Below are 13,786 nucleotides of genomic sequence, written 5' to 3'. Positions count from 1 at the left end.
ACACATAAACATGGAGTTAAAAAAAAAAAAAAGAATCAGTCAAAAATGAAAAATACAGTAACTGACATGAAGAATACATTAGAGGGAATCAACAGTAGATTCAATGAAGCAGAAGATCACATCAGTGATTTTGAAGATAAGGTAGCAGAAAACACCAAATTAAAACAGCAAAAAGAAAGAATGAAAAAAAAAATGAGGACAGTTTAGGGGGCCACTGGGACAACGTCAAGCATACCAATATCCACATCATGGGGCTCCCAGAAGGAGAAACAGTGAGAGCAAGGAATTAAAAATCTATTTAGAGAAATAATTCGGGATCAAAATGGCGGCGTGAGGTGAGCCTCTGTAGGGCTCCCCTGGAATTTACAACTAATCGAACAACAGTGACTCCACAGGGGACCCCCTGCAGAGCGGACAGGCAAGACAAAGAGGCTGACTACTGAATTCACCTAAAGGTGGGGAAGTCACGCAAGCGGGGGAGGAGGGAAGGGAGAAGTGTGCGGAGACGGAGCCGCGCGGGCGCAGGACGCAGACCCAGCTCAGTGCTCCGAGCTCGCTGCTTCCCGGAACTACCACAGCTGCAGGAGAGGGAAGAACTCGGACTGCTGGGCTCCCCCAGGGCTCCACAGGGCTGAGGGGACAGCATATAACATGGCTGAACCCAACGCTCACGGCAGAGACCTCAGAGAAAAGACTGAGGGAAGAAGGCTGACAATGGTGGTTTAAGCCCACACTGCCGAGCAGAGAAGGGAAGCCTTAGGCACTGGGACTAGCTGCCCCCTCCCTGCCCTCCCAAAACTCACTCCGTCCCCACCTGCCCGGTGCTAGAAGCTGAACAGTAGCAGTGTCAGAGCAAAAGAACAGAATATTTGCTGTTCTGAGAACTGTGGACCGCAGACACAGATTCGCAGCCCAACTAGTTCCGCAAAGGGCAGAGAGCTGTGGAAGCAGGACCAGCTGTGGTGGTGGTCGCCACCATTGCTCTGGGCCACCTCTCACAACTCACTCCGCCCCTGGCCCCACCTATCTGGGCAGATCCCTGCAGGAGTAAACAGAACTGCTGAAACATACGGGCTCTGAATCTGGTTCAGGAAGAGCTTTGGAACTTCAAAAGCTCTCTGCATACCCACATGTACACGGCACCTTGTAACCCAGGCAAACTATTAACAGAGAAAAAGCCCATCTCCCAGAGAATCCCCCCATTGTGGGAGAAGCTGGAATAGTGCAGAAAAACAGCACTAACGTGTGAGAGAGAAAAAAAAGGCTGCAGTCGGAGAGAAAATAAAACATTCTACCAACAAGTACTGGAAAACAAAAGAAAGACCTCTTCCTATCATCCTGTTGCAGAAGCAACTCCTGTAGATATCTAGGAAAATAAATAATAAATCAGTAATTGCCATGAATAACCAAGACAACAAGATAGCTCAGAAAGAAAGTGAAAAGTCTCCAGAAAAGGAACTTAAAGATATGGAAATGTGTGACTTAAATGAGAGAGAATTCAAGATTGAAGTTCTGAAAAAACTCAATGAAATGCAAGAAAACATAGAAAGGCAGTTTAATGAACTCAGAAACACAATCAAAGAACAACATTTTACGAGCATTTTACGAAAGAGATTCAAATTTTAAAAAAGAACCAAATAGAATTTCTAGAAATTAAGAACTCAATAGAAAACATTAAAAATGCAATAACCAGCATAGGTAGTAGGGTTGACCAGAAGGAGGAAAGAATCAGTGACCTCGAAGATAGAAACCTGGAAATTACACAGATGGAAGAAGAAAGAGACTTGAGACGGAAAAGAAATGAAAGAACTCTACAAGAGCTTTCTGACAACATCAGAAAGAGCAATATAAGAATAATGGACATACCAGAAGGAGAAGAAAGAGAGAAGGGAACAGAGAATATATTCAAACAAATTGTTGATGAGAACTACCTAAACTTGTGGACAGAACTGGATCCTCGAATCCAAGAAGCAAATAGAACACCTAATTACCTCAATCCTATCAGGCTTTCTCCAAGGCACATTGTATTGAAGCTGTCTAAAATCAACTACAAAGAAAGAATCCTCAAGGCAGCCAGGGAAAAGAAGACGGTAACCTACAAAAGGAAAGCCCATAGATTATCATCAGTTTTTTCAGTAGAATCTCTACAAGCCAGGAAGGAGTGGAACCAAATATTCAAACAATTGAAAGAGAAAAATTATGAGCCAAGAGTAATATATCCAGCAAAGATATCCATTAGGTATGAAGGAGGAATAAAGACCTTTCCAGACATACAAAAGCAGAGAGAATTTTCTAATACATGACCGGCACTACAAGAAATACTAAAGGAGGCTATTCGACCACCATCAACAGGGATAATTTGTGGCAACCAAAACATAAAAAGGGGAAGAGTAAGGCCTGAACCGGAATATGGGAATGGAGAAAGTAAGCGTGCTGAAGAAAATGGAATACTCTAAATATCAAACTCTCTTTTACATGAACTTAAGGGTAACCACTCAAAAAAAATTCAGAACTGAAATATATACTGTAATAAAGAAGAAACAGAGGGAAACATCATAGAATACCACCACACAGAAATAATAGACAACAACAAAAAGGGAAAGAAACAAAGGAGACATAGCCTTACCAGAAAAGTAAAGATAGACTGATAGGCAATCCTCACATATCAATAATCACCTTAAATTTAAATGGACTGAACTCACCAATAAAAAGGCACAGAGTAGCAGATTGGATAAAAAGACTAAACCCAACCATATGCTGTCTCCGAGAGACACATCTCAGCTACAAGGACAAGCACAGACTCAAAGTGAAAGGGTGGAAATCGACACTCCAAGCAAATGGTACCCAGAGAAAATCAGGTGTAGCCATAATGATATCAGATGAAACAGACTTGAGAGTGAAAACGATAACAAGTGACAAAGATGGACATTTCATAATGGTAAAGGGGACTATACAACAAGAAGACATAACAGTCATCAACATTTATGCCCCCAATCAGGGAGCACCGAAATATACCAAGCAACTACTAACAGAACTAAAGGGTGAAATTGACCAAAACACAATTATACAAGGGTACTTAAATACATCATTGACACATTAGATGAAATGGACATAATTGACATACATGGAGCACTTCGTTCTAAAACATCAGACTATACATTCTTTTCTAGTGTACATGGAACATTTTCAAGGATAGACCATCTATTGTGACATAAAATCAGCCTCAGCAAATTTAAGAAGATTGAAATCATACCAAGTATATTCTCTGATCACAAGGCTTTGAAATTGGATATCAACTGCAAAGACAAAGCGGGAAAAAATACAAATACATGGAGAATAAACAACATAATTTTAAAGAATGACTATGTCAAAGATGAAATTAAAGGAGAGATCAAAAGATACATAAAAACCAATGAAAATGAAAATACATCATACCAAAATTTTTGGAATGTAGCGAAAGCAGTTTTAAAGGGGAAATTTATCTCATTACAGGCTTATCTCAAGAAACAAGAAAACTCCCAAATAAATAACCTCATGTTACACCTTAAAGAACTAGAAAAAGAAGAACAAGTGAAACCCAAGTTCAGCAGAAGAAAGGAAATAACAAAAATCAGAGCAGAACTAAATGAAATAGAGAACAAAAAGACAATTGAAAAAATTAATGTGACAAAGAGCTGGTTCTTTCAAAAGACTAACAAAATTGACAAACCATTGGCTAGACTCACTAAGATAAAAAGAGAGAAGACACTAAATAACAAAAACAGAAATGAAAAAGGGGAAGTTATCACGGACACCACAGAAATACAAAGGATCATCCAAGAATACTATGAAGGACTATATGCCACCAAATTCAATAACCTAGAAGAAATGGACAAGTTCTTAGAAACATATAGCCTTCCTAGGCTGAACCACGAAGAACTGGAAAATCTAAACAGACCGATCACCAGTAACGAAATTGAATCAGTCATCCAAACCCTTCCCAAAAGCAAAAGTCCGGGACCAGATGGCTTCACTAGTGAATTCTACCAAACCTTCAAAGAGGATCTAATATCAATCCTGCTCAAATTCTTTCAAAAAATTGAAGAAGAAGCAGTACTCCCTAACTCATTTTATGAGGCCAACATTACCCTGATACCAAAACCTGGTAAGGACAGCATAAAAAAAGAAAACTACAGACCAATATCTCTGATGAATACCGATGCAAAAATCCTAAATAAAATTCTAGCAAATCGAATATAACAATGCATCAGAAAGATTACTCATCATGACCAAGTGGGGTTCATCCCCGGGGCACAAAGATGGTTCAATGTCCGCAAATCCATCAATGTGATACATCACATAAATAAAATAAAGGACAAAAATCATATGATTATATCAATAGATGCAGAAAAAGCATTTGACAAGATACAACATCCATTTATGATTAAAACACTTAATAGAATATGTATAGAAGGAAAATACCTTAACATAATAAAGGCCATATATGACCAACCCTCAACTAATCTCATAATTAATGGTGAAAAACTGAAGCCCTTTGCTCTACATTCAGGAACATGACAGGGCTGTCCCCTATCACCTCTGCTTTTCAACATAGTGTTGGAAGTCCTTGCCAGAGCAATCAGGCAAGAGAAAGAAATAAAAGGCATCCAAATTGGGAATGAAGAAGTTAAATTATCACTCTTTGCAGATGACATGATGTTATATATAGAAAACCCTAAAGACTCCACCAAAAAGCTATTAGAAACAATCAACGAATACAGTAAAGTTGCTGGCTACAAAATCAACGTACAAAAGTCCATTGTCTTCCTATATACTAACAATGAAATCTCAGAAAAAGAAATACAAAAAAAAAAATTCATTTTGCAATTGCAGCAAAAAGAATAAAATGCCTAGGAATAAACTTAACCAAGGATGTGAAAGACCTATATGCTGAAAACTATAAGACATTTTTGAAAGAAATTGAAGAAGACACAAAGAAATGGAAAGACATTCTGTGCTCATGGATTGGAAGAATCAACATAGTTAAAATGGCCATATTACCCAAAGCAATATACAGATTTAATGCAATCCCCATCAAAATCCCAATGGCATATTTTAAAGAAATAGAACAAAAAATCATCTGACTTGTTTGGAACCACAAAAGACCTCGAATAGCCGAAGCAATTTTAAGAAAAAAGAAAAATACTGGAGGTATCACACTCCCTGACTTTAGCTTGTACTACAGGGCTACAATAATCAAAACAGCATGGTATTGGCAGAAAAACAGACACATAGACCAATGGAATAGAATTGAGAACCCAGAAATAAAACCACATAAATATGGACAGATAATTTTTGACAAAGAAGCTAAAAACATACAATGGAGGAAAGACAGCCTCTTCAATAAATGGTGCTGGGAGAATTGGATAGCCATGTGCAAAAGAATGAAACTGGACTGCTATCTGTTACCATGTACCAAAATTAAATCAAAATGGATCAAAGACTTAAGCATAAGACCCAAGGAAATAAACTGCATTAAGAAAACCTAGGTAGTAAACTTATGGACCTTGGGTTCAAAGAGCATTTTATGAATTTGACTCCAAAGGCAATGGAAGTAAAAGCTAAAATAAACGAATGGGAGTATATGAAACTTAAAAGCTTCTGCACAGCAAAAGAAAACATCAACAAATTAAAGAGGCAACCAACGGAATGGGAGAAGATTTTTGCAAACAGTGCCTCCGATAAGGGGCTGATATCCAAAATATACAAGGAACTCATGCAACTCAACAACAAAAAAACAAACACCCCAATTGCAAAATAGGCAGACGATCTGAAGAGACATTTCTCCAAAGAGGACATACATATGGCAAATAGACATATGAAAAAATGCTCAACATCACTAATCATCAGAGAAATGCAAATTAAAAGCACAATGAGATATCATCTCAGGCCAGTCAGAATGGCTATCATCAACAAGACAATTAGTAACAAGTGTTCGAGAGGATGTGCAGAAAAAGGAACCCTTATACACTGTTGGTGGGAATGCAGACTGGTACAGCTGCTATGAAGGCAGTGTAGAGGTTCCTCAACAAATTACGAATAGAATTGCCATATGACCCAGCAATCCCTCTCCTGGGTATCTACCCCAAAAATCTGATAACATCTATACATAAAGACACATGTTCTCCAATGTTCATTGCAGCTTTGTTTACGGTGGCTAAGACATGGAAACAACCAAAATATCCTTCGATAGATGAATGGATAAAGAAGTTGTGGTATATATACACAATAGAATACTATTCGGCGGTAAGAAAAGATTATATAGGATCATTTGTGACAACATGGATGGATCTTGAGAGTATGATTCTAAGCGAAATAAGTCAGATAGAAAAAGCAGAGAACCATATGATTTTACTGTATGTGGTATATAAACCAAAAACATCAAAAGAACAAGGCAAATAAATGAGAAACGAAAACTCATAGACCCAGACAATAGTTTAGTGGTTACCAGAGGGTAAGGGGGGTTGGGGGTGGGAGAAGAGGGTAAGGGGGATCAAATATATGGTGATGGAAGGAGAACTGACTCTGGGTGGTGAACACACAATGGGATTTACAGATGATGTAATACAGAATTGTACACCTGAAATCTATGTAATTTCACCTCAATTGTCACCCCAATAAATTAAAAAATAATAATAATAATAGTAATAATAATAATAATAGTAATAATAAGGGAAAAGTTTCTAACCAGGTAAAGAAAATAGACATATAAGTCCAGGATGCACAGAGTGTCCCAAACAAGATGAACCCCAAGAGGTCCACACCAAGACACATAATAATTAAAATGCCAAAGGTTAATGACAAAGAGAGAATCTTAAAAGTAGCAAGAGAAAAACAATTAGTTACCAACAACGGGTCTTTCATAAGAAATGAGGTGATTTCTCAACAGACTTTGCAGGCCAGAAGGGATTGGCAGAAAATATTCAAAGTGATGAAAAGCAAGAACCCACAACCAAAATTACTGTAACTACTAAAGCTATTATTTAAAATTGAAGCATGGATAAAGAGCTTCCCAGACAAGAAAAAGCTAAAGGAATTCATTACCACCAAACCAGAATTATAAGAAATGTTAAAGGGACTTCTTTAAGAGGAAAATACAGATAAAAAATGTGAATAATAAAATGGTAATAACTACATGCCTGTCAAAAATTACTTTAAATGTAAATTGATTAAATGCTAAAAAAGAAAAAAAAAAAGGCAGAGTAGCTGAATGGAATGGATAAGAAAACAAACCCTTACATAAGCTGCCTACAACAGACTCACTTCAGATCGAAAGACACACACACAGACTGAAAGCAAAAGGGAAAAAGGTGTTTCATGAAAATGGAAATAACAACAAAAAAGCTGTGGTAGCAGTACTTATACCAGACAAATAGACTTTAAATCAAAAGCTGTAACAAGAAGCAAGGAAAGACCTAGTTATTCTACTTCTGGGTATTTATCCGAAGAAACCCAAAACACTAATTTGAAAAGTCATATGCATTTATATGTTTATTGCATGATTTGCAATATTTACATATTTACAATAGGCAAGATAGGGAAGCAATTTATGTGTCCATCAATAGATGAATGGATAAAGCAGAACATATTCACAATGGAACATTACTCAGCCATAAAACAAATGAAATTTTGCTATTTGCAACAACATGGATGGACAAACAGGGTATTTTGCTGAGTGAAATAAGTCAGATTGAGAAAAACAAATACCATATGATTTCACTTATATGTAGAATCTGAAGTACAAAATAAATGAGCAAACAAAACAAAAACAAACTCATAAATACAGAGAACATTTTGATGGTTGCCATATAGGAAGGGGGGAAAAGGGAAGGGATTAAGAAGTACAAATTAGTTATTACACAGTAGTTATGGAGGTTTAGGGTATAACATAAGGAATATATTCAATAATTTATAATAATTATGTCTGGTGTCAGATGGGTACTAGATTTATCAGGGAGATTTCTTCACAGGTTAATATAAATGCCTGAAATGATATAATATTATAGGTCAATTGTAATTGAAAAAAATATTATTAAAAAAAAAGAGCAGACCTAGTATTTTGCTTCACACCTAACTACAACACCTTGTTTGTTTGTTTGTTTATCACTCTTGAAGGTGATCTTTCAGTCTCCACTCCCTTATTTATTTCTCAGATTGCTCATGATGGGCAGCAGGGTGCTTTAGTGGGGCCGTACCTTAGGTACCTGAAACTTATCTCAACATCTTCTCTTTTATTTAAGACCTTCCCATTGCCTTTCCCCATCTCCTAACACTTCCTGTCCTGTGTTGCTCCATTTAGTGCATGGCTGTCTAAGGTAGTGTTTTCTTGGGCTTTACCAACTCTAAAGTACCTTAGGTATTCCTTTACAGTTGTTTGTTTCATAATTTTATCTAGAAAATAAACACTCTAAAACAGGTGGGTCAGGGTTTAGTATTGCTAGTTTAAATGCATACTTAACAATAGTCAAGCACTGCTGCATAAAATTTACAATACAATTATGTCTATTTTGCAGAACAAAAATGTTGACTCACAAAGTAATTAAGAGAGCTGCCCAAATGAACACAGCCTGAGAAGTCCTGCAGGATCAGGGCAGGAATCCAAGCACCTGACTGCACAAACTTCTGAAGTGTTCACAACAGTGTCTCTTCTGAGGTAACAGAAGCAAAGAAACACTAGGGGCTTAGAAGATATGGTTTAGAAGATATGCTCATCTTGGCTTCAGTGTTTACTAATTATATAACCTAGGGAAATTTTATGCAATACCTTTGCGCCTTAAGTTTCTCATGTGTTCAGTGGAAATATTAATACCTGCCCTGCATGTTTGCAGGTCTTATTTGGAAGACAAAAAGAGAAAAAAAATAACAACAACAAACAAACAAACAAAAACGTAATCTCATTTATTCCATGTGTTCCATGCCGTGTTCTAGAAATTTAACACAGTGTAAGCATTCATATGGAAGCTCTTTGCAACTCTTAAATGGTAAAACCTAAATGTAGTCATATTGTTTATAAATATAAACCCAGCAGAGGTGAGCATATCCCGCTCAAGAAAGGAAAGCCTGTTCTAACATGGTTCATATTTCACCTGAAAGATGAGGAATATTTTATGAAACACAGCCATCGTGATCCTGAGATGAAGTGGATTTCTAATGCATCAATTGTCACCATGCATGTTGGGTTGCCGTAATGCACAGCATATGGCTTTATAAAAGTCAACCATATGATTTCAGAATTTTGAAAGCTAGATCCTGAACACCTCATTGTAGAAGAAGGAAAGGGGTAGCTACACTGCATAATTTGTGAAGGAATATGGGCAGGTCTCCTTTTAAGGACAGAAAAACAAAATTTGTGCAGTAGATGTGAAATAGAAATTCTAGGTAAAAAGAAAAATAAAATAATTTAAAACTGCTCTCGTTAAAAGCTGTGTGACTTTCTGGACATTTCTCCTAAACTTCTGTGTTTTCTCCTACAGATAATTTGCAGAAATGCTTAGAGTTCAACAACACGTAAAAAAAATTATTCCCAGGGAATAAATGACCCATTTGTATTCAAACTACTGATGTTAGTAATGAGCAAACTAAGTGAATCATACCAGCTAGCAGATACTTAAAAAATAATTTAGCCACAAGTATTACAGTGTAGGGAATAGATGCTAATTTTAAAAACACAGAGAAGGGTGTGAGCCTGGCAACTAACATTGCAGTGTTTCACACTGGAATACTTTATCAGAATGCAACATTAAATTGAAATCAGGAGACATTTCCCTATATTTTTATAATGTATGTCAAAATGCAATTACATACATAACTGTACATTTATAGATTAAATGTTTTCAAACTAATTTAAATTTTATATATTGAGCTAACATTAAAATTGAGAAATAAAAATATAACGATAATAAATTCAAAATTTTATATTTTGCTACTAAAGCATGAGAAAACTTTGGTTGTTAAAAGCATGGACTTCTCAATCAACAGACTTGGATTTAAATTGTTGATCTGCCATTATTTTTCATTGATGGGCCCTTGTGTAAATGACTGAAATCACTCATGTCTGTTTCCCTATCTGTAACATGAATATCAGTTCATAATAATCACAAGTCTGGAGGACTAAATGAGATAATGTACGTATGAGAAACAAATATCATAGTGTCTGCTCCATCAGAAATCACAATAGATAGTGTGTATTATTTTAGCTAATTTGAATGTTCCTGATATAATTTTAATATTTCTCTTTTTGAGTTTGATTGTCACAGTGAAAGACTGGCACCTCTTTATAAAAAGAAAGAAAAATAAGAACTCAATGGTAATAAGTCTGTTAAAACAAGAATCTGAATGGGCTTACTCCTCTAGCATGCACAGAAGATGACTCATACATATTTTCATGAGATACATTTATGTTATGCAAATGAAACTGGCATTTTTCCAGCATCTACTACATGTCAGGGACCCTATTTGGTACTTTGTTTCCAGTAATACTGTGCGATGGATGTTATTGTCCCCAATTTATAGAAAGTCTCATGGATAACATGTTTAATAAAGTTTGTCTCCTAGTGTATGCAACGGCAAAATAACTGGTAACGGGTTGGAATATGGATTCTGACATCATACCATTTGGACTCAAATCAGGTGAAGTATCATTTAAGGTAATAATATATTTAGAGCACCTATGACATAATAAGCATTCAATGAACAAAATCTATTATTGTTACTATACATTATGCTTATAAACGTTAGGGTTGAAAGGAGAATTAGATTCATAGCTCTCCCCTGAAGCAGCGTTCAAGCAGCTGCCTGTTTAATTCTGTTTGGTGATCAAAGAATCTTCCAGCTATGGGTGAAATTCACCAGGTATTGCCTTGTTCTGACCAGTTCGGTTGTGAAAGATGTGAATGAAATATCACTTACACTTCTAACCATGTGACGATTAGCAGTGTAATCAGTACAACTCTGTGCTCTGGGTGACGTATGAGGGAGACTGAGTTGGTAGATATTTCTCTTCTGTTCTTCTCTTGCACAACTGGCTATACCTAGTAATGAAGCAGATGTGGTATGTCATGTGCATGAGCGTGCAGGTGAGCACAGATGAGATCATGTGTGGAAAACACACTGTCTACAAAATCGGGTTTAAGAATGAAAAAAAGCCTTGCTACAGAATTTTGTTAACAGGTTACACAAAGAAATATATGGGTGTCTTCTCCTTTTCTCTGGTTGTAAAGTAGATATTTCTAAAGGCCATAAGGATTATAGCAACTATTGTCAGCCATCTGACAGTAAAACAAACAAACAAACAAATAAACTATTCACTCTGAGTAAGCCTTAGATAAGAAAGTCAACTCAAGCAAATATATATGACAAATATATACATATCTTTGTATATATTTGTTATATATCTTTCACAAGTTTTCTCCTAAATGAAGTGATATTGCCATAAAGAGGTCTGCCTTTATGCATGTGATTTCCAGTTTTGACTTGGGTTGAAATGTAAGCATGGAACTACACAGGGGTCCTCATTTAACTGAGTAAAGACCTTTGAGAGAAGTCTAATGGAAAGGGACTAGAATTCATCCCAATGAAGTTTAATATGTATGATTTAATTTTACAACAATTTTTAACTTGGAAGTCCCCAAATGCTTGCTAAGCAACTGAATGTTCTTCCGTATATTTAATAGGCCATGGTTCTATAACAATTTCATATTAATTGATCCATTTGGTCAGGAGGAAAATCAATATAGAAACTGGAGTACACAGAAATGTTTTCATTTCTTGGTTGTTTTAGCATCATTTCTTAGTAATCTTAGAGTCTTTTTAATTTAATGTTTTAAACTCAAGAGTTATAAGATTTTTTTTAAGTAGTTAAGACGATTCAATAACCATACTCTTTAAAATTTAGAGTGAACAGAAGATTCTCAATATTTCACAATATTTTATATATTTGCATATATATGAATATACAAACACATACATACAAAAGAAAAACATAATTCATTTTGTTTCTCACTGAAATTGTATACTATTAGGATACATTAGAAATTTCAAAATTCTAAAATGGCCAACTCTTGATGGCAGTACATACTTTTTTAAAAAATGCTCTCATATATGTAAATTTCTTTAGCTTGATATTAATGTTTCCTCTTGATTAACACAGCATAGGAATTAAAATTCTCATTTTTATAAACCTTTTTAAAATTTAGAAAATGTTACACACCATACAAGATAAAGTCATGAAATATTTTTTACTCCGAGAAGCTCTATGATTTTGCAAATCATGGACCTGCAAATTAGAATTGCTGATTGAGTCTCTGCGACAGTCAAATAATTTGTTAGTAAACAACATTCTTAAAAGAATATTCATAATATCATATTACCAATTTAAACTCTGGAGGAATATTTAATCGAGTTGTATTTTTGTTATAAATAGGTTATAGGCTCCTTTTAATATCATAAATCATTATCAATACCATATTAATGTGGAAATCCACCCTGAGTTATCCATTCAAAAATTTTTGGTCAAGGAAATTTGAGACATTCTGCTTATGATAATTTTAATGTACTTTTCAATATGCCATCATCTTATTCAATATCCTTGGAGAATGTATGATTTACTATTTGTCTTCATATTTTCTTAAAGCATCAGAGAGTCTAAATCAGTCTGTTTAGGTAGTATGGGGTATTATACTGGGCGTGCCAAAACAATGTATACACATGACTTGTATTCATCTTTTGTTATCAGTTTATATTGAGTATTACAATTTTAATACAGTTTTTTCCTTTCTTAAAATGTGTATACATTTTTTGGCACCCTCTGTAGATCTGAGCATTCCAGTTAGCAGAACTATAATTAGAAATGTTTATCTTCTTTCCTTTCTCCTCTTCTCTTTCTTCTTTCCTTTTTCAAAACAAATTGAGACAAGAAAAACTCAGCCTTGCTGGAACACACAAATGAGTAAATTATGTAGTATATTTTGAGGTAATTAAAAAAAAGGCAATGGTGGTCAGAATACAGGAAATTGATAGTTCTGGGGATAATGATGGGGGTGAGATTTTAATGTGAGTAGGCTAGATCTCATTGACAATGTGAGATGTGAGCAAAGAACTGAAAAGGCAAAGGATTTAACCAACTGGACATATAAAAGAAGCATATTTCAGGCAGAACAAATAGCCCAAACAAAGATCCTCCAGCATGTTCATATTAGTTGTCATCTAGAACTAGCAGGTAGCACTTTAGAGTTAGTGCAGAATGAATGAAGGGAAAGGGAGTAGGAAATGACATCACACAGACATGAGGGTTCAGTAATCTATCTATGACAGGAGTCAGTAAACCCATGAGCTAAATCTGGCCTGTAGGCTATTTTTGTAAATAAAATTGATTGACACACAGGACACAGCACTTTAGTTACACATTTTCTATGGCTGATTTCCTGCCACAATGATGGCAGAGTTGAATAGTTGGGACAGAGACTTGGAAAGCCTGAAATATTTACTTTCTGGCTTGTCATAGAAAAACATTGTCACTTCCTCATCTATGGCCATTATAGAGAGATTTTCATTATTGTCTGAGGAAAACAGAAAGCCACTGAGCTATTTTGAGCAGAGTAGTCCCATAATCTGATTCGTTTTAAACAATTATCTGTTGGCTGTTTTATGAATAAAATAAAGGGGCAAAGGGATGAAGAACCAGCTTGAGGAGGCAAGGCAGAATTCCGAGTGAGAGATGACAGTAGTTCAGAGCACGTGGTAGTTGTGG

The sequence above is a fragment of the Rhinolophus sinicus genome, chromosome 17 (assembly GCF_057876585.1).
Source record: "Rhinolophus sinicus isolate RSI-liver-muscle chromosome 17, RSI-T2T, whole genome shotgun sequence".
NCBI lineage: Eukaryota > Metazoa > Chordata > Mammalia > Chiroptera > Rhinolophidae > Rhinolophus > Rhinolophus sinicus.
The sequence above is the reverse complement of the archived record's forward strand: the minus strand, read 5'-3'. Positions refer to the sequence as shown.